Here is a 21,807-nt window from a genome sequence, read left to right as displayed (position 1 = left end):
ATTCATCCCATCAACACTGTGCTAGCTGCCAGGAGAGCGATGCCATGTTACATTCTCCTGCTCCGTCCCCGCAGCCCTGCAAACTAGTCTCCCTCGAACTCATGCCCATTTCACATCAGCGATTCCACCTCCCCTACACTCTGTGTAAAACTGTTTCCCTCACACCCCTGGTGTCTGTCCCTGACCCTGAGTGTGTGTTGTCTACCCCAGATACTGACTCTGTCTGTCTGTCTACACCAAACCCTGACTCTGTGTGCAGTCTAGACCAGATACTGACTCTGTCTGTCTGTCTACCCCAGACCCTGACCCAGTGTGCTGCTGTGTCTACCCTAGACCCTGCCTGTGTGCTGTTGCCACTGAGCTGCATGTTCACGGGGTCAGCTCCCACCCGACCGGACCGGCCACAGTAGAGGAGGTATGTGTCAGCTGGGTGAAGCAGCCTCAGGGAGCTTGTGTCAGTCATCTGCCTCATGGTGTTGGGGCTCTGGCCCTGTTCATACTCCCCAGCTGAGGTGGACAAAGCTGCCCAGCCTGTGAGCAGCCCCCACGGACCTCGGGGGGGATGGCAAGTTGGCCAGGGCTATCGGCAAGCCCCTTTACCAAGTCCCCCCCACCAGAGGCAGGTTCACAGGGAAGCCCAGTAGCAGCATGGTGGCACAGCTGGTGAGCTTATCCTGACCGGCCAGAAATCAGCAGCTTTCCATGCTGTCTGATTAGGATCTTAACCAATTTTCAGAAGTTTGAACCACGGGCTGGGGCGGGACCTGAACCTGCTCACACGGTTACCTGTTTGAGAGTTTCTCACCCACTGAGGGAGGTAGTGATTGTTGTTCAGGTTTGTTTCTTATTGAAGAGAGTTTCCTTGTCTAAGTTCACATTCACACCAAAGATAGAGCAAGATCTTTGGTTCACACCACAGAGGCTGGCACCTCATTCCATTCCTCACATCATCCCTGCCTGCACTTTGATAGTTGCACCATTCTGCAGTTTGTCCTTGTATTTATTGCAGCCATCATCGCATTGTACACTGCTTACTCTGTGAATTTCATGTGAACAAGGACTTTCATGGCACCCTGGTGTATATCACAATAAATTAATCTGATCTAATTCACAAGGACATTCATACCTGCGTCGTGTTCTGTTTTCCAATTGCTGTTTGCGATAAACAGCCCCTGAATTTACAACAAAGCTGAGCCCTGACTGCATCTCTGCACAGTATTGGGAGCGGCTGTCTAAAGTTCTACCCCAAAAAACCCAGTCTCCATAACCCACACTTAAAGCGAGGAACTGCAGATTGTTCTAAGTTCCAATCCTGAATTTCTAAGCACATTAACACCACCAAATGAATAGTTTTATCTAAAGCACTAGAAATGCTGGGAGCAAGACAAGGTCAGAGATCAGCTGTGGAAGAGAGGTGTCTGCCCCTGCCACATGTCAGCGCACTGCTTCCCTCAGCTGCCATGTCCAGCTAGCCACAGCAGCAGAAATATCCAGTGGAAAATGTCAACAACACTGCATCACTCATTGATGGGGCAGATTTGTTTATTTCTTTCCTGCCTTGTGTTCACTCTGGCCCTCGTTCACCTATTGTGTGGGGGAGTGGAATGACAGGAACAAATGATAGGGTATGGAACATAGAACATACTGCAGTACAGTACAGAAACAGGCCCTTCGGCCCACAATGCCCAGCTGAACCTGCTGCCAAGTTATTCTCTTCTGCCTACGCATGAACCATACCTCCATTCCCGATATTATACCTATGTGCCTATTTAAAAGCCTCTTAAACATCACTATCATATCTGCTTCGACCACCATGACTGGCAGTGCATTCCAGGCACACACCACCCCCTGTGTAGAAAAACTTGCCCAAAGTGTTCCTTCACACATCTGTTTTAAACTTTGCCCCTATGACCATGAAATGCCCGTCACCCTCGTGTGAACAAGGTGCCCAGCATCTTGGTTTAGATTTACCTCTCTCACCTTAAAACTATGCCATCTGATCTTTGATATTTCCACCATGGGAAAAAAAGTTTTGACTGTCTACCTTGTCTATGCTTCTGATAATTTTGTATACTTCTCAGCCTCCGATGTTCCAGACACAATAATCCAATGAAGCGAAAACAAGTTTGTCCAACTCTTCCTGTAGCTAATACTCTCTAATCCACGCAGTACCCTGGTAAACCTCCTTGAGCCCTTTCCAAAGCGTCCACATCCTTCCTGTAATCGGGCAACCAGAACTGGGCGCAATACTCCAAATGCAGCTGATCCAAAGTCTTATAGAGCTGCCGGGCATGGAGTGCCCAGTGAACTCCTTGATGTCTTAAGGTAGGTGAAGGTGCTGTTCAAATTATTTTCTAAGTCCTAACTGAACAATGCACATGTAGGTCACACACGCATTGGTGTTTGATGGTGAAACCAGCCAGACATTGGACAATCAGCTCACACCAGGAAAGAGCTCTCTCCCTGGTAGTCCAGTGGTGTTGAATGTGGGGCCCAGTAGCTCAGCTCTGAGGAGATGCAGAGGCTGGAGTCCTGAGCAAAACACGAAGTGCTGGAGGAACTCAGTGAGTCGGACAGCCTCTATAGAGGGAATGCCCTCTGACCCGCTGAGTTCCTCCAGCACTCTGTGCTTATTATCCCAGTCCTCAGTGTACCTCAGCGAGCTCCTGCCCTGTCTATGACAAGATGGAGATCGCGTCGCGGGGAAGCTGGTGCCTCCACGACTGACGGTGCTGCCACGGTGGTGATGGATGTGGATGGCTCTGTCACACTCTGCATGGCTGGAGTGCCCCTGTCTGTAACAACATGCCTGGCCAGCGATCCGTCCCCATTACCACAATGACAATCCATTCCTCATGTCTTTAAATCGTGTTCAGTAACTGGCTGTCTGGTGATCACTCAGCTCTGTCAGCGGATGACAAGCCCCCATAAGAACTGCGATTGTAAATCAAAGGCACACATTAAACGAATCACTCACACCGCTTCCTTGAAGCAGAATATTCCAGCAGGAATACCCGCTGCAGATAGACCGATTTTAAAGCTCATGAGCCCAGCAACCGACTCCAGAGCACAGTCTACAGTCACAGATCACATCAGGATCTCCCCTTCACAGCCTCCAGCCTACCCCTGCCCCCATCCCACACTGCCCACCTCTATCTCTGACCCCAGATCCACAGATAGGACTGAACACATCTCTATGACCATGTTTTAACCCAGCCAATAGTGGACCACTGTGGGCTCCTTGGCCATTGGTGCCAGCTCCAATTTATTCTGTACCTTTTCATATCTTTAGTTTCCCCCTCCCCTGACTTTCAGTCTGAAGAAGAGTCTCAACCCAAAACATCACCTATTTCCTTTCTCTAGAGATGTTGCCTGACCCGCTGAGTTACTTCAGCATTTTGTGTCGATCTTTGGTGTGAACCAACATCTGCAGCTCCTTCCTACACATCTCCTCACAGCTTGACTCCGTCAGAGTATTGAGTATAGAAGTTGGGTGGTCATGTTGCAATTATATAAGACATCGGTGAGGCCACATTTAGAGTATTGAGTTCAGTTTTGGGCAACATGTCAAGCTGGAAATGGTGCAGGGAAGATGTACAAGGATGTTGCCATGACTCAAGGGGGAGGTTGAGCATGCTTATTCCTTGGACTCTATTCCTTGGAGCGCAGAAGGATGAGGGGTGATCTTATAGAGGTGTACAAGATTATGAAAAGAAAAGAAAAGCTCTATGACTGACTCAAGACAGCATATATGGAAGGAATGGATAGACGACGTTTTGGGTTGGGACCCTTCTTCAGACTGATTATAGCAGGGAGTTAACTGCTTTCTATGGTGCATCTGTAGAAGTTCATAAGAGCCCAAATTTCTTCAGCCTCCTGAGAAAGTCGAGACATCACTATGCTTTCCTGCCTGTAACCTCAATGTTGTTGGCCCAGGACTAGTTGGTAATATTTACACCAAGGAGCCTGAAGCTCTCAACCATCTCCTCTGCGGCACCATTGAAGCTGAATGGGGCATGTACTCCACTTTGCTGGCATTGAGGGAGAGGTTGTTGCTCTAACTAAACTATCTTCTTCCTGTACTCCGTCTTGTCATTGTTGGAGATCGAGCCCACCGCTGTGGTGTCATCTTCAAACTTGTAGAGTTAGAGCTGAATTTGGTCATACTGTTGTGAATGTATAATAGGGGACTGAGAACGCATTGCTGCAGGTCACCGGTGCAGAGAATGAATGTGGAGAAGGTGGTATCATCTATCCTCACTGATTGTGATCTATGGGTCAGAATATTTATGGGAGGCTGGAGTCGATGTACACCATAATCAGTCTCTCGGGGATGATGGTAGATGTCAGAGCCACTGTACGGAATCCCCACTGGAAGGCCACACTGTGGTTGTGGAGGCTGATTGAAAATTAGAATGATTTTGTTCTGCCTTGAGTTCCAGTTCATTACTTTCTACGGCGTTGCAATAGGATTGATCAACCTTGATTAAACTGCTGCATTGAATGTGCAACACTCCAACGATCAGGCATTGCGCCAGGTCTGGTGCACGTTTAGGGAACGGCATGAACTGGAGCAAGCACTGGTCTCGGCACTTGTGCTGCAAGCCTTTGCCAGCTCAACACTGACTGTCTGTCTGCATTGAAACGTCTGCAGTGTTCTCATTATTCTGTGCACACCCACTCTCTGACACTGCAGCAAAGGCCACTTCAAACTCATAAAGTTCTTTAACCTGATACTGGGTAGACAGAGTCATCCAATCTCATTTATTACCATTAATCTAACATGTTGTCTGTGGGATCAGCTGTTAACACTTGCCATCCACGGCTGCTCAGTGAAGCAGTGGCAATGTCTCGAGGCTGCATGATTTACACTGATTCCTTCATCGAGCCCCTTGTCACTGCATTAGTTTTGGTTTGTGTGCATGTGTACACTGCCAAGGGAACAACGAGGGAGCCAGTGTGGGGGGGGGCTGCTGAGAAAGATGAGTGACCTTGCGTGGGGGCCACTGAGAACAACGAGGGACCCGTGGGGGGGGGGGGGGGGGGGGGGGGACAGAGCCGAGAACAAAGAGGGGCCACTGGGGACTACATTGAACACTGCAACTTTGGCGGTGCCCTTTATGTGGAGACCCTTTATGTACATTGGGTCTGGTATGCAAAACAAACAATTTTACTGTGATATGTCACATGTGATAATAAAGTATCAGTCAATCAATCAATCAATCAATCAATCAATCAATCAATCAATCAGCCCTCCTCTGACCCCCACATACTTGGGCTAGAAGGTCATCCCTTGCCTTGCTGCCTTCTTGTGCCTCACACTTAGCCCATCATCCTATAATTTCCAAACTTCGTTGACGTGCCCGAGTTCAACAACAACGAGGCAACGAGTCCAGGGCCAATGGGGACACCACCGCTATCAGCCTCACAATCTTACTAAGACTTTATTCCTTGGAGCTCAGGATGCTGAGGGCTTATCCTATAGAGGTGTATACAATCATGAGGGGAATGGATAGGGTGAAGTCTTTTACCCAGAGTAGGGGAATCAAGAACCAGAGGGAAAAGGTTTAACACGAGAGGGGAAAGATTTGAAAGGAATGTGAGGGGCAACTTTTCACACAGAGGGTGGGTATCATGGAACAAGCTGTCAGAGGAGGTAGTTGAGGCAGTTACTATAACAGTATTTAAAATACACTTGTATAGGAAAGGTTTAGAGGTGATTTGGGCCAAATGTGGGCAAATGGGACTAGTTTAGATGGTGCATGGACACGTTGGGGCAAAGGGCCTGTTTCTGTGCTGTATGACTATGAATCACTGAACCACTGTCCATCATTACTCTGCTACCATCCATAGAGCCAGCTTTGGATCTAATCATCTGTGGTCACTTGGATCCCAGCTGCTTCTATGTTGTGGAAAGTCCATGGGGAATGGTTTTAATGATGAAGTCGTTTGCAATGGGTGAATGTGAGTGCATGGCCCACTTTCCACTTCTCCTTGTCCTTATCTCCAGTGATTTAACCAATTTTTATTCAAGAAATTCAAAAAAACGGTTACCAAAAATAGATTTATTGAAGGCTTCCCGCCCTGTTCTGCCTGGCTCCATCAGCATCTGTGGAGCAGAGTTTTGTCAAAGAAGAAGAATGCCTGATCTTCTATTGGCTGGTGTCAGGGGCCATGGCAACAATCTCCTCCCTGCAGCGTATGAGGATAAGGTGAGAGAATCATAGAGCACACAAAGAATATAGAACAGTGCAACACCAACAGGCCCTCCGTCCCACGTCCATGCTGAAAATCTTCTTCTTCTTGCTTATGGCGTGTACAGCCTAAAGTTATAGGACAACTCGTTCTATTTGATCTTAAGGGCCTGTCCCACGATGCGGGTTTACCCAAGAGCTCTCCGAGTTTAAAAAAAAATCAAGCTTGTGGTAAGTACGTACAATGTACGTAGCGGAGCTCGTGGATATCTCGTAGCAGCTCGTAATGCCAACGGCAGGTACTCGGGAAACGCAGAAACACGTGAAGATTTTTCAAGTGTGAAAAAATTCCAAGAGTAAAAAAAAACTCGTGATGAAGTACCACGAGTTTGAATATTTTTTTTTAACTCGGGAGAGCTCTTGGGTAAACACGCATCGTGGGACAGGGGCTTTATTTGATTGAGCACAACAGGTTGATCGCATTCGTCGAAACAGGGCCTACCACGTGAAAGTTGCAATCTCCCACCCCAATACTGAAAATGACGCCAGGTTAAACTGGTCTCCTCATAGTTGAGTGTGTACCTGTGATGATGGTCATCAGGAGTTAATGAAGGATGGGTTAATCAGGAATGTTTAGTTATCGTGGTGTTTGAGATTACTGCATCGTAAGTAAATATTTAAACCTTTATTAGGAACAACAGAGGGAGAACTGGGAGGATTCTTTCTGCTGATGGGGCCAGATTATGTAGATAAGCCTCATAAAATCTTGACAAAATTCAGAATGATTCATGCTGTTTATATCTTGGCATCTCTGCTGCCACATCTCTGTTCCGATTCCTTCTCTGAACAGAATGGATTATTGCCAGCCGCCACGCCACCCCTTCCTCAACGTCCCACTGCCCACCCACCCCTCCCGCCCCTCCACCCCCCCCCCCCCCTGCCCGCCCCCTACACTGCATCCTCATATCTGCCCATCCATCCCCACTGCCCCTCCCCCACCTCCACCCACCCCCACCCCGGTGGTTCCAGCTGTTTGGGGACACGTAGCCTTACCACCAGCACCCGTCCCCTGGGCTCTGGGAGGCACAGTGCTGATCTCATCACCTCCTTCATCTCCATCTGCCAGCGATGAGCAAGCCTCCAGCACATGGGACGTCTGGCTGCCGGCTCTGTTTGATGTCACATTCACAGCAGTTGTGCCTTGATCACAGCTCAGCAACTCCACCGGGCAGCTCTTTGTTAAAGCTCTGATCACTCAGCTCTTATGTTGGATCTGTGGAACACTTAGAACAGCTTCAAACGGAGACTGTCCACTCCACAACAATAGTCCACGAGCCCCACAATATGTCTACAGCTGATCCCCCATGCACACATCAGGCTTACCTTTAAACCTGCAGTGCTCTCTGCTTCAACCTCCTCAAGGGACAGCAAGCCGCACACTCTCGCCCCTCTCCCTGTTTAGCAAACTCCTCCTCAATAAGTTTGCTGCTTCATTTACATGTGAGCCTCTGCTTCTGCAAATAAGCCCCTTCTTCTTCTTCTGTCATATGTCTTTTAGACCTGCAGCTCCATTGAGGCGAGCCAGGCCAACGTGTCATCGTCCAAGTCAATCAGACCTCGTTCACCATTCGGTGGCCGGTGATTGGGGCAACTGGTGACTACATGCCCCAAGTACAAACAACTTCTCCACGTCCACATGCTTGGTTTTTTTCTCATTATATGAAGCCTGGAACATCCAAATGCTCTCAGAACGCACCATGGGGGTTGTGTCCTCCTAACTCCTCCCCTTGTCCTGATCCATCATTGACTGAGGGATGTGAGATTCACTGAGCTTCTTGCTTCCGCATGTCACTCTCTGGCCTGTCTATGTATACATTCACCTGCCACCTTGTTGAATTATCATATGGGCCGATAATTTCTTGAAGCAGTATAACATTACTGTAATATTAGTACAAAGTTTTCAGCCCGGAGTGCAACTAAAGACAGTCCAAAGAAGTTAATCATTGCTGATGTTAGTGTTGTGTGGTATTCAAGAGCCTCAAGGTTGTTGGAAACCTGGTCTTGAACCTGGTGTTCACAGTTTTCCTGCTCCTGTACCTTTTTCCCGATGGCAGGAGTGAAATGAGAGTATGGTCAGTGTAGTGTGGGTCATAAAGGCAGCCAGCAGAACCAAGGACCCACACTACACTGCCTCCCACAGATCCTTTTGATGGTGGGGAGGTCAGTACCCGTGATGGACCGGGCAGTGTCCACCAATCTCTGTAATGTCCTTTGTTCCTGGGTGTTCGAGTTGCTGAACCAGGCCGTGATGCACCAGTCAACATGCTCCCTACTGTACACCTGTAAACGTTCAGGAGAGTATTCTTCAACATGCCAAATCTCCTCATTCTTCTAAAGATGTAAAGGCATTGATGAGTCTTCTTTGTGATTGCTGGATCCAGGATGGATCTTCAGAGATCTACACACCAAGGAACTTGAAGCTGTTGACTTTCTCCACCAACGACCCGACGATGAAGACAGGTTATTGGATGATTGGCAACTCATTGTCCTCTTCTTCAAATGCCTTTCAAAGACCTTCCGAATCCTCTAAAATCCTCTCCACTGATCCAGGAAGGATAGAGAGATTATTCATCCCAGTGTGATTGGCTGTTTCCCCTGCCCTTTCCCCACAGACTCAGACTAAGGTGGCACAGTGGCGTTGCGGTAGAGCTACTGTCTCAATGCACCAGCGACACTGGCTCAACCCTGACCACGGTGCTGGCAGTGCACAGTTTGTACGTTCTCCCTGTGACAATGTGGGTGTTCTCCGGGTGGGCTGGTTTCCTCTCACATTCCAAAGACATGCAGGCTTGTAGGTTAAAAGGCTACTGTAAATTACCCTAAGTGTATAGAATGCGAAAGTGGGAAAAAATAGAACTAGCGTATGGGTGATTGATAGTCAGTGTGGACTCGATGGGTCGAAAGGACTGTTTCCACGCTGTATCTCTAAACTAAACTAAACTAAACAAAGTACAATAGCTATTATTCTGGCATCCATAATCCATTCACTCGGTGTTTTCTCAATCAAAGAGTTGTAAATTCATTAGATTTTGATGTAAAATCATTTCTAATATTGGGACGATCAGTGGTGATGCCTTCAATCCCGACACATTCCCATTCTGGCCATCAATTCCGTTTGTCCCCCTGCCAACATTCTGAAACAGATCCAGACTCCAGGGAGACATTGTGTGGTGCTGACCCTGAAATTAACTCCTAACCGCAGATCCATGCCAGTATTAAACTCATCGATTTCTGCTTTCATAACAGAGTCTGGCGCCAGCACCATCACAGAGTCAAAACCCCAATATACAGTAGCTTCCTCAGCAACATGTTTCATTAGCAGTTTAGTTTCTGAAATCCTGGCACAGGTTTTCCTGTTTGCTCCTTTTCTCATTTCCTGCAGCTCCATAACCTCCCAAAATATCTATGCTTCTTAAATGCTGGCCTCTTGATCTAATCCAATTGCCGTTACTTCACATTGTGGTCGGGCTGTCTGCTGATGAGACCCCAGTGCTACAGAATCCACACCAAGAGGATTGATGAGGGCAGGGCAGTGAACATTGTCTATGTGGACTTTAACAAGGCCTTTGACAAGGTCCCACATGAGTTGGCTAGTCTGCAAGGTTACTGGAGATCACATGGAATCAATTGAAAGGGTATTGAGTACAAAAGGTTGGGACAACATGATGGAACAGAAGATGTTGTTGGTTAGACCATACTTGAAGTCCTGCATGCAGTTCTGGTCGCCCAGCTATAGGAAGGAGGTCATTAAGTTGAAAAGGGTGCAGAGGATGTTACCTGGGCTTGAATTATAGGGAGCAGTTGGATAGGCTGGGAATTTATTCTTTGGAGCGTAAGAGGCTGAGAAGTGACCTTATTGAGGTGTACAAGATCTCGAGGGGGTACAAATAAAGTGAACACGCACAATCTTTTTCCCAGAGTAGAGGATTCTTTTCACTCAGAGGGTAGTTTGTGCCTGGAAGCAACTTCCAGAGGAAGTTATGGAAGTGAATATAATTGTGACGTTTAAAATACATTTAGACAGATAAGGATAGGAAGGGTTCAGAAGCATAGCAGTAAAATGCAGGCAAATCGGATGAGCCAACTTGGCAGGCATGGACAAGATGAAGAGCCTATTTCTGTATCTCTGTGGTTCTTTGGTTCTACATAGAATATTTCCCTCTGCTTCCTCTGCAATGTTGGAATGTACAAAGGGCCTTCAATCACATAACATCAGCCTTCATTTAACAATTGCTGGCTCTCAACACACGGTATATTTTATGTGTCGCTTTAGGCATGAAATAATTGCAGCGCAATAACTTCTGTCAGCATTGATTGAGAAATGAACGTTGGGAACAGGACACTGATCGATCTCCTTCACACTAATACTTGCTCCACTGGAAAAGAAAATCCCAAGACCCACCATCTAACTCAAAACTGTTCTCACACCTAAAGGAAAAACATAATGTATAAAAACATGTATAAAACAACAAGGGAAGGTCTGCAAAGTAATAAAATTAATAAGAAAGGGAAAACTAAATAATGGGATAAAGATAACCTGAAATGAAAAACTGATGGTAAAGTTGCGGCAAATCTTTTTAAAAAACAAGGGTTAACAAAAAGAGCCTTGGTCTCGGAGAGAGCGAGGTTGGGGAATTAATAATGGAAAATATTAATAATTATGTTATTGGAGTTTTTTGAGATAAAGGGAAATAGTGGATGACCTGACCCTATGTTTCCAGAGGGTGTTTGATAAGATGCTGGACTGAAGGATATTTTGGAAATAAAAGGTTGTGGTGTATGAGATATAGGATTACTTGCAGGGGAGAACGGAGATCGGTTGGCTGGCTTAAAGACATGCAGCTTTGTAAGTTAATTGGCCTCTGTAAATTGCCCCTAGTGTGAAGTGAGTGGATGTGAAAGTGGGATAACATTGAATGAGTGAGAACACCTGATGAATGGTCAGCATGGACTCATTGGGCTGAAGTGTCATGAAACTAAACCAATCTAGAATCAGAGAGTGGGCATAAATGTGACTTTTAATGACTGGCAAGATGTATGTGCATTGTGGGATAAGTGCTGGGCTTTCAACTTTTCACAATTTATTTCAATAACTTAGATAAAGACTGTGAAAGTAAGGTTGCTAAATGTGCTGAATGCAGAGAGATAGTTGCAAAGTAAATTGTGAATAGGATAAAGGATGCTGCAAAATGATATATAAAGGTAAAGAGAGTTAGCAAAAGTCTGGCAAATGAAATATAATGTGCGCAAATGTGAAATTGCTCATTTTGGTGTAAAAAATACATGTTGCATTTTTGTTAATTGTCACTGTAAATGGTGAGAGAGCACAAATGCAGCACAAGAACAGGCACAACATGCTAGACTAGGATTGGTGGTCTTTCAGATCGAGACCCAGGTAAGGAGAAGGGTTGTGCCCAGCCCCGAAACGTCACCGATCAATGTTCTCCAGAGATGCTGCATAACCCGCTGAGTTACTCCAGCACTTTGCGTTTTTTGTTTGTAAACCAGCATCTGCAGTTCCTGGTTTCTACTGCACAAGAAGAGGCCCTTCAGCCCACAATGTTTGTGCTGGACATGATGTCAAGTTAAACTAATCTCCTCTGCCTGCATGTGATACGTATCCTTTTATTCCCTGCATATCCATGTGCCTATCCAAAAGCCTTTTAAATGCCACGATCACATCTGCCGCCACCACCATCCCTGGCAGTGTGTCCAGGCACTCGTGACTCTCAGCGTCAACAACTTTCCCCTCACATCTCCTTTAAACATGAAGATGGAGAAGGATCCAGGTGCCTTTCTACAGGATTTAACAGGAAGCAAGTAGTTACAAAGGCAAAGAGAATATGATTACTTATTGCTAAGAATATTGAAAAAATGTACTGAGGTTTTGATTCTGTTATGTAGGGCATTGGTGAGACCACACCTGGAGTGCTGGGTACAGTATTGATCTCCTTATTTAAGGATGAATATTAATGAATGTGAAACTATTCAGAGAAGGCTCACTTGACCAATACCTGGAATGGACATATTGTCTTATAAGTTTGGGTTGGATGGACTTCACCAAATTGGGAGAATTGATTAAAGCAATAGGATCCAATAGAATTTTCATGGGTTGAATGTGGAGAAGGATATTCCTCATTTGGGGTCACAGAGCGGCATGCCTGTAGAGTTTCTGCCTCACAGCGCCAGAGACCTGGGTTCGATCCTGACTACGGGTGCTGTCTGTATGGAGTTTGTACATTCTCCCCATGACCTGTGTGGGTTTTCTCCGACAGCTCCGGTTTCCACCCACACTCCAAAGATGTACAGGGTTGTAGCCAATTGGCTTGGTAAAATTGTATATTGTCCCTAGTGTGTTTAGGTTAGTGTTAATGTGCATGGATTGGTTGGCATGCACTCAGTGGGCCGAAGGGCCTGTTTCTGCACTATATCGCTAAACTAAACTGAACTAAATCATGTTGTCCACTTGTGACAGAGGTGAGGTGAAATCTTCTCCCTTGGACAATGCCGAGTCTTTGAAACTCTCTTCTTCTAAGGTTGTTGGGAACAGTCATTGAATATGATTAGTGCAGGGTTAGATAGACACGAGTATGATTCACACAGTCAGATAGGAATATGAAGAGGAGGTCAGATCAGCCTTGGCTCCCCATTGCGTGAAGAGATTTATACTTGAAACAATTAGGTGGAGAAGTGATGGGAGTCGCGGTGGGAGCAAGGATGGGTCGAGCCAAGACTTAATATAGCTTCACCGAGCAGCTCTGAATGACAGTAGTAGCAACTGATCCTAACGCACACCCGAGGGCCCAGGCAGCGACTACTGCTCCCAGTTTTATTCTCTATTTCCTGTGACAACAGGGTTGATTAATAATAATAAATAAGATTGGACGACTATGCCTTCTCTGTGGCAGATTAAATAACTTTATGAGTTTGAAGTGGCCTTTACTGCAGCAGGGGGTAATGTGCGTGACTGGAATAATTAATGCACTACAAGATGTTTGAACACACAAGGCATTGGCAGCTTGATGAAAGAAGCCTAATCAAAGGCAGTGAGCGAGGGGGTGCTGAGCTGGCGATGCTCTCAGCAGAACCACTCACACCTCTCTCCAGCTCAAACTTCGGGACCCGAAACATAGCCTCCAGATGCTGCATGACCCACTGAATTCCTCCAACAATTTGTATTGTATCATGGAGTCATACAGCAGCAACTTGCCCATGCCGACCAGCATGCCCCATCTAAGCCAGTCCCACTTGCCTGTGTTTGGCACATCTCCCTCTCAACCTTTCCTATCCATGAACCTGTCCAAGTGTCTTTTAAATTCAGTTATAGCACCTGTCCCAACTACCTCCTCTAACAGATTATTCCCATCACTGTAGCAATGAATCTCTGACCCACAAAGCTCAATTAGTGAGGACAGGTGACAACACCTCCTCCACAATAATTCTCAGCAGTGGTGCCCCACCAGGATGTGTCAGTCTCCTATTTTACTTCGGAGTCACGTGAGTGATTCCGTGAAGAGCCCGCTCAGCACGCATGCGCGGCATTACGTTCAGCAGAGCAACAGCGGCGCATCGGGAGTCAGGCATTCCCGCTACGGGGTGAAAGAACGGACCGTCAGGTAAGCTCTGAGGTCGGGCTTTTCTTTCACAGGGAGCCTTCTGCTTTCAGGCAGAGAAGAAAGGCTCTTAGATAAACCTGTCCTCCGCTCGACTCCACGGAGGAGCATTCCATCTGGAGGGGGGCAGCAACAGAAAAGACCTGCCCCCCGCTTGACTCCATGGAGGAGCGTTCCATCTGGGGGGGGCAGCAACAAAGCGGTAGGACCGCTTACCCGGAGCTCCGCTATCCCGACACCGTGCCGAGCCCAGCCCCGCTAGCGCCTGAGCAACGGGCTGGAAGTAAAGCCACGGAAGAGGCGTCCGGCCGGTGGCTTCCGACTTGTCGGAAGGGGACGTCTCTCCACCCGCACGGGGTAAAAAGACAGCCGCCTGAACAGACCTGCCCCCGCTCGACTCCATGGAGGAGCGTTCCATCTGGCGGGGGCAGCAACAAGGCGGTAGGACCGCTTACCGGGCGCTCCGCTATACCCCGACACCGTGCCGAGCCCAGCCCGCTAGCGCCTGAGCAACGGTCTGGAAGTAAAGCCACGGAAGAGGCGTCCGGCCGGTGGCTTCCGACTTGTCGGACGGGGATGTCTCTCCACCCGCATGGGGAGGGGAGACAGCCGCTTGAGCCGCTTGGAGCGGCTCTTGGAGCAGGAGCTCCAGCGAGACGCGCTTCGTGAGGAGCGCTCTCGCAGGGGGAGTTCAGGCATTCCCTCCACAGTGCCTTGTGCACTGTCCATTACTTCCTCCTTACCCGAGGGTAGCTTTGGTGACCAGGACTGGACTGGTCAAGAACAGGGGACAATGGCTGAAGATCTCGTGATTATGCAAGGGGTGCAGGAACAGGAAGAGCTGCTAGGTGTGTTGGACCGCTACGTGGCAACTCCACGTGCAGGAGGCCGTTAAAAGCCTGACGTCAGCCATCACATCGTTTTTTCCTCGTTCTGTGGACAAATACGGAGATGACCACAACCTTCGTAAACAAATCATAAGACCTGCCATAAAAATCCTACATTTGCGGGGTTGTGCATACCCCAGCCACTGAGCCAGATCCACTGCTCTTTGGCAAAAACCTCACAAAGCATATGAAGGACATGGAAGAGGTTTTAAAAAACTTTCGGTCTCATGAGGGCAGGGCCGGGACGAGCAAACCAAAAACAATCATTCCTAAGCAGCAGCACCCCATCGCGTCCATCAGTCCACGTCTACCATATGGGACTGATGAAAGCTCGGGGTCCGCATTCTATCACCAAAAGTCTTCTTTAGACCAGGGCCCAGAACGGACCCCATGGAAAATGTGCCACCCCCCAACGTCACCGCCACGTCAGACGACGTGCAACACTCGTTGGACCGGCAGGAAACAGAAGAATACCCATAACCATGGAGATAGGTGGGTCTGGTTCCTACCAGCATATTGAGTAATACTAACACACGGGAGTCTATCACGAGTGATCAGTATATATTCAATGGCATTAGTGGATACAAATACAATTCATACTAGAAAAATTGCCACCAGGTCAACATTCACCCCAGAGGGTATTTGCCCTCTCCGTTAAAGAAACGAGAGGGACAAGCTGAACTGGTGAGACTAATTACAAAGGGTATCATGGGAAAACCTGAACCCTTGCAATTCGTTTCAAATATATTCATTAAACCCAAAAAAGATGGTGGATGTCGCATCATCATTGACTTAACTTCACTAAATATATTTGTTAAGTATATACATTTCAAAATGGAAACGGTTGTTACTGCCAAACAACTAAATTCCAAAGGATACTTCATGGCAAGCATTGATCTTAAAGATGTTTACTATTTAGTACCATTCACAAGGATCATCGCAGATACCTGAAATTTACCTGGATGGGGCAGCTATAGCAGTTTAAAGCGGAAACCAGCTCTGACAATATTCAGAAGACAAAAACATATTGTCATGGCATATCTTGATGATATCTTAAACGTTTGGCATGGTTTACAGCCCTATTTATCATCACAAACCCTATGTTAGTTATCCAAACAGATGCCAGTGCTCAAGGCTGGGGAGCAACTAATGCTATATCCAGCACAGGTAATAGATGGACTAACCCAGAGACATCCTTACCACTTACACTGGGCATTAATTATCTAGAGATGGGTGACTTTTATGGTTTAAAGCATATGCACAAATATGCATCACTTGCATGTACGGTTACAAATAGATAAATACTACGGTGGTGCCCTACATTAACCATATGGATGGCATAAAATCGGTATCATGCGACAAGTTGGTCAACACAATTTGGCAATGGTGTGTCCAAAGACATATTTGGCTATCAGCAACTTACCTGCCAGGTAAGCTAAATACAGTGGCAGACACCAGGTACATGTAAATGTTATGACAACATCGAATGGATGTTAAAACCCCCCCCAAAAAAAAAAGCAATATCAAGTTATCAAGCCAGATATCGATTTATTTGCATCAAGGCTAAATCACCAGGTACCTATGTATGTCGTTTGGGAACCAGACCCTGAGGCAGCAGCGGTAGATGCGTTTGCGCTGGATTGGGGAAATTCTTCTTCTATGCATTTCCTCCCTTCTGCCTCATCAGTCGGGGACTATGCACAATACAAATGGACTCTGCTTCAGGTATTTTGATAGTATCCGACTGGCCTATGCAGCCATGGTTCCCAATACTCCATGACATGGTTGTTGAAACTCCAATGGTATTCCCCAGTGACCCAGAGTTATTAACACCCAGTGTCGGGCACAAGCCACCCGTGCCATGAAAAAATCAAACTCCTGGGTTGCAGATTCTGCACAAACCACTTCTGGGACTGGGATTATCATAACAAACCGTCGACACCATGTCAGCATCCCTCCGAACATCCACTGAAAAACAGCACTTGTCCAGCATCAAAAAATGGGAGAAGTACTGCTTGGATACAGGGACCACCTACTCAACCGCTACAGTTACAACTCTAACCCCCTAGACCAAGGTACACCCATACATGGGATGTCAGTGTGGTCCTGACATACCTCAGGGGATGGCCACCAGGAGTTACGATGAGGGATTACATGCCCTCCGCTCCCACCCTCAATAATATGGGTCAAACTGATAAACTGATGTCTCCTTGTCTTTACTATGTTTACTTCAATAACTGTGTCTATCTGTGATTCCACACCGCTGCTTTGAAGTATGCCGCGCATGCGTGCTGAGCGGGCTCTTCACGTAATCCCTCATCGTAACTCCTCATAAAATACAGATCAAACTTCAAACTGGTAAGTTCTCGTTTAATCTTACTATTATACTCCCTTTACACTCACAAATGGACGTCAAATTCAGCTCGAATTCTATCTGCAAAATCGCAGATGACATGACTGTGGTGGGTTGGATTATGAAATTATGCAATTACATCCTATTGCACAGAATCCCAATTAAGCAAAACTATTTTCTTCTTTGGTACAGCGTAGATTTCAAATGAACCAATTAATTTATTTATCATTCCACTGTCCAGCAAAATAAAGCACAAACGTATCAAGTCAGTTGGATTTTGAGTATGAGATGGACAAGTCGAAGGTATTACTAAATGACAGAGCAGCCATGAGGTGCTAAATATTCTGTTACTGCTTCAGTTTCTCATGCTCTGTTGTTGAGCAAATGTTACTATTTCTTTGGATCTAGGGAGATCCTTAACCCCTTTGACTTGCCTTGTTTCGATTAGATCAAATACCTTTACTTTCTCTGTGTTCAGTGTGTATCTTTGGGCCAATCAACTTTCGATCATTCTCCTTGTGCAAGTGTGATATTCCTGGGATGAAGATTATGAAGAATCCTTTATTCTCAAGAATTTAGAAGAATGAGAGATGATCTCATCGAAATGTACAAAGTTCTTCTGGTGCTTGATGGAGTAAATACCAGGATAATGTTTCTTCCAGTTAGTATCAAGAACCAAAAGTCGCAGTCTCCAAGCCCTTCACATAAACCAGCCTAAGTCCCATCACCTCCATCTACACTACACTCCATGCTACATTGGGAAAGCAGCCAACATAATCAAAGACCACTTACGCCCAATCATTCCCTCTTCTCCACTCTCCCATCGGGTAGAAGATATCAAAGTTTGAAAGCACGTACCACCAGATTCAGGAACAACTTCTTCCCTTCTATTATCAGACTACTGAAGCATCCCTCCATTAGCTAAGGGCATAGTCCTGATTTTCCAACCTACCTCATTGTGGCCCCTGCACTGTTTTTCACCTACACTTTCTTCGCAAGCACAACGCTATAATGTTGTAACAATATATTCTATCTCCTGTTGTTTTTTTCTCTTTGCACTCCATGTTGTGTGTGGTTTGATTGTACTCATGTGTGGTATGATTTGATTTGACTGGAAAGCAGGAAAATAAAGCTTTGATGCTGTATCTTAGTACACGTGACAACAATAAACCAATACCAACCTCAAAATAAGAGTTCAGTTAATTAAGTCAGAGGTTGGACGAATCTTCATGTCAGAGGATGAGAACCATTAGAATTCTCTTCTCAAGAGCACCGTGATCTTCAGTAACCATGTACATTCAAGTCGGGGACAACATGGTGGTGAGGTGTAGGGACTGGTATGGGTGGTGTGAGAGTGAGGGGGGGGGGGGACTGGTAGGACTGGAGGTCAGGGTGGGAAGGTGAGCTGTACATAAAGCAGGTTGTGGCAAGGTGACCAATCACTCGGTTAAAAGGGTTTCAAAATGACGGCACTATCAGTGGTGAGATAGTTGAAAGGGCATAGCCATACAGTAATGTTGTGTGCAGAGTTAGGCAGCATTGCAACTTGCATCCATCAAATAAAGTTTAATGTCATTTGTAAAGGAATTGGCATTGGAGCTGCTTGCTGGAGAGAGACACGTTATTTAGTCTCCTGGAATAAGAAGGGTTAAGGTGATTCTGCTGATTCTGCTTGTCAAATGGAAAACAAAATCTTTTTCCCACATGTGAAGTTGACAAACTATATTTGGCTTTTAGTTTTAACACAATGCGAACTATAATTAGGTTATTAATTCATTTCCGCAGTTGTGTCTTCACATGTGTGACTAAATATACCAGTATCTGGCTTTGTGCCCTTGCAGTAAACTAGACAGCACGCACCCTCTAGTGACCAGGGATATGCTCCCAGTCTTCCCACAGCAAACCCTCAGCAAGGCCGGGCTGACCCAAGGAGCAGGACACCCTCCAGGGAGGTCGGCCCCTCGTAATCTCTCCATCTCCCTGCTCACCCAGGCATCGGTCAATCTTTCTACCTTCTCCTTTTGTCATTCATAATCTTGTCATCATCTCTGTTTCTCTTAATCTTACATCTTTATCCTTCTTTCCATTTCTTTCTTCCTTTCTCGCGCATTTTTCAACCCGCTGAACTGTGAATAGTTTACCCTCTTCGTGTCTTCTGCAATGATGTGCCTCCCACTTCTTCCCATTTCCCTTTTATCTATATCTTAGAGCGCTAATCAGGACTGTGTGCTCCAGGTCCACCAACTCTTCGGATTAAAACAGGTCACCCAGCACCAGCAAAATCAAGGAACTATCCCACCCCGGTCATTCCTTCTTCCTCCAGTTCCCGTCAGGCAGAGGATCCAGCAGCTTGAAAGCTAACACCATCAGACCCAGCAACAGCTTCTTCCCCTCTGTTATCAGGCTTCTGAACAGTCCTTCCATAAGCAAGAGGACTGTCCGATTCACCTCTATCCCATTGTGGACATTGGAATTTCTGGAACTGATGCTGAGAACTGTATTCTGCACTCTCATATCTTTCTTTTCTTTATTGTATTTGTGGTTGGGTTGATTGTACTCGTGTTTAATATAATGTCGTTTGATTGGATCGCACGCAAACGCAAAGCTGAGGGGCAACATTTTCAGAGGGTGGTGAATGTAAACAACAAGCTGCCAGAGGGGGAAGTTGAGGCAGGTACTATAACAGCATTTCAAAGACACTTGGAGGGAAATGAATAGAAAATGTTGTGGAGAGGGATAAGGGCCAAATGCAGGCAGATGGGACGAGCTTAGTTGGGGAATCAGTCAGCATGGGTGAGTTGGGCCGAAGTGCCTTTTTCCATTCTCTATGACTATCCAACTCTATATTTGAAAATTGTGTGGGAATTTTCTGAGACTGCAGCAAAATATAGACAAGGGCCAACCAAAGGTTATCACAGAGTCATGAAGAGATTCAGCCAGAAGCAGGCCTTTCACCCCATCTTCAACCACCCAGTTACACTGATCCTACATCCTCATCAACCCCCCACACAACTCCCCCACCCAAGACGAATCTACTAAACTTCAAAGGCCTTCAAAAAGGCGACACGCGAAAGCTAATGAAGGAAAATTAGAGGGCACACTAGATTGAGTGCTTAGTGTTAAGAAAGCAGAGAGCTGGAAAAAATAAGGAGGCTGATTCAAGTAGACTTCCTCTGGGAACTCTCCTGAGGCTGTGCTGCTCTGAATCTCCATCTGTACGAAGGGACTAAGTGCAACATATTTCCGGTTCATGTAGAAAGGAACTGCAGATGTCGGTATATACCGAAGATAAACACAACGTGCTGGAGTAACTCAGTGGGTCAGGCAACATCTCTGGATAAAAAGGATGGGTGACGTTTTGGGTCAGGACACTTCTTCGAACTGAAAGTATAGGGGAGGGACTATTTCCGGTTTGCTGATGAGACAATACTAACAGGCGGTGTGGGCTGAGGGAGGAGAGGGGGTGCAGACTGACTTTGGGGGACTGTAGGCAAGCTGCAGGAATGGGCAAAGGAATGGCAGATGGAATGTAATGCGGAGAAAATGTGATGTCATTCACTTTGGGAGAAAGAAACAAGAGAATGGCGTAATTTTTAAATGGAGGGAGATTGTTGGTGCTCAGAATCTTTACATGGACTTACATGGGTGAGGGGGGACGATGCCTGTTCAAGCTGCGTGTCCACATTCAGTGAAAACACCAAGCTACAAATGAGCCATCAGCTGAGCGGAATTTTCTGTGCCCGCAGGGGATGAAACTTAACACTCGATTAATAAGAAAAACAAACCGGCTTTGGCAGCCAATTCATTCGTTCAGTCTCAATAAATGCAATGTTTAAATTATATATAAACAGTGAAATGATTCCAACTTTACAGGCAGACTTAGCAGACATTGGTCTTTTTCCAAGTCACAGCCGGTAATGGAAAACAGGTGACAATTGTCAGAGATGCATCCTATCTCCTTCAAGTAACAGCTCAAAGCCAAAAGGGGAAAATAATTTCCAAGAAAGTTTACCTCCAGCTGTTTATCATTTCCCACTTGGGGGAGGGGGGGGGGTGGGGGGGGGGGCAGATCTGGCCATGAGGATGTAACCTTAAAAATTGCTCACAAGAGCAGTTTAGAAGTTGTGTTTCCTGCACAAACATTTAAATGTTAGAAATGCTAGGTCAGTTGAACAGGCCAGGCAGTAGACCTTATAACAACCCTGGAAGATGTTCAATGATCGGGTGTGAGGTAAATGGATATTCAGACTTGGAATTAAAGTGCATGAAGTAGATCCACAAGAGGTGGAGCAGGACAGCAAAGGGGAAACATGCTCGATCCAGCAGAGATGTGGAGCCCTGTGACTCATGGTGTTGTAGGTAGGGGAGTGGAAATACAGGAAATCTCCCCCCCCCCCCCCTCCCCATCTCTCCAGATGTCATTCCATGAGAGGAGTTTTCCCTCCCTCTCCCAGCCATCTGTTTTTTTCCTTAACAAGGAGCTTTTGTTACAGATTCACAGTTTACAGAGCAATACACTCATCACATCTGCTATTCATGCAGTTTGCAAACATTCCCATCAGATTAAAACAAGTAAACCAAACTTGTGCAATAGTTAGAGCAAAGGAAGATAGAAAGTGCTGAATATATTTACCAGCATTGTAGGGCCAGTAGTTCCATAGACAAAGTCCAATGTCCACTATGGGGTAGAGGAGAATCAG

Source organism: Amblyraja radiata, chromosome 27 (assembly GCF_010909765.2).
Source record: "Amblyraja radiata isolate CabotCenter1 chromosome 27, sAmbRad1.1.pri, whole genome shotgun sequence".
Taxonomy (NCBI): domain Eukaryota; kingdom Metazoa; phylum Chordata; class Chondrichthyes; order Rajiformes; family Rajidae; genus Amblyraja; species Amblyraja radiata.
This window is presented reverse-complemented; position numbering follows the sequence as displayed.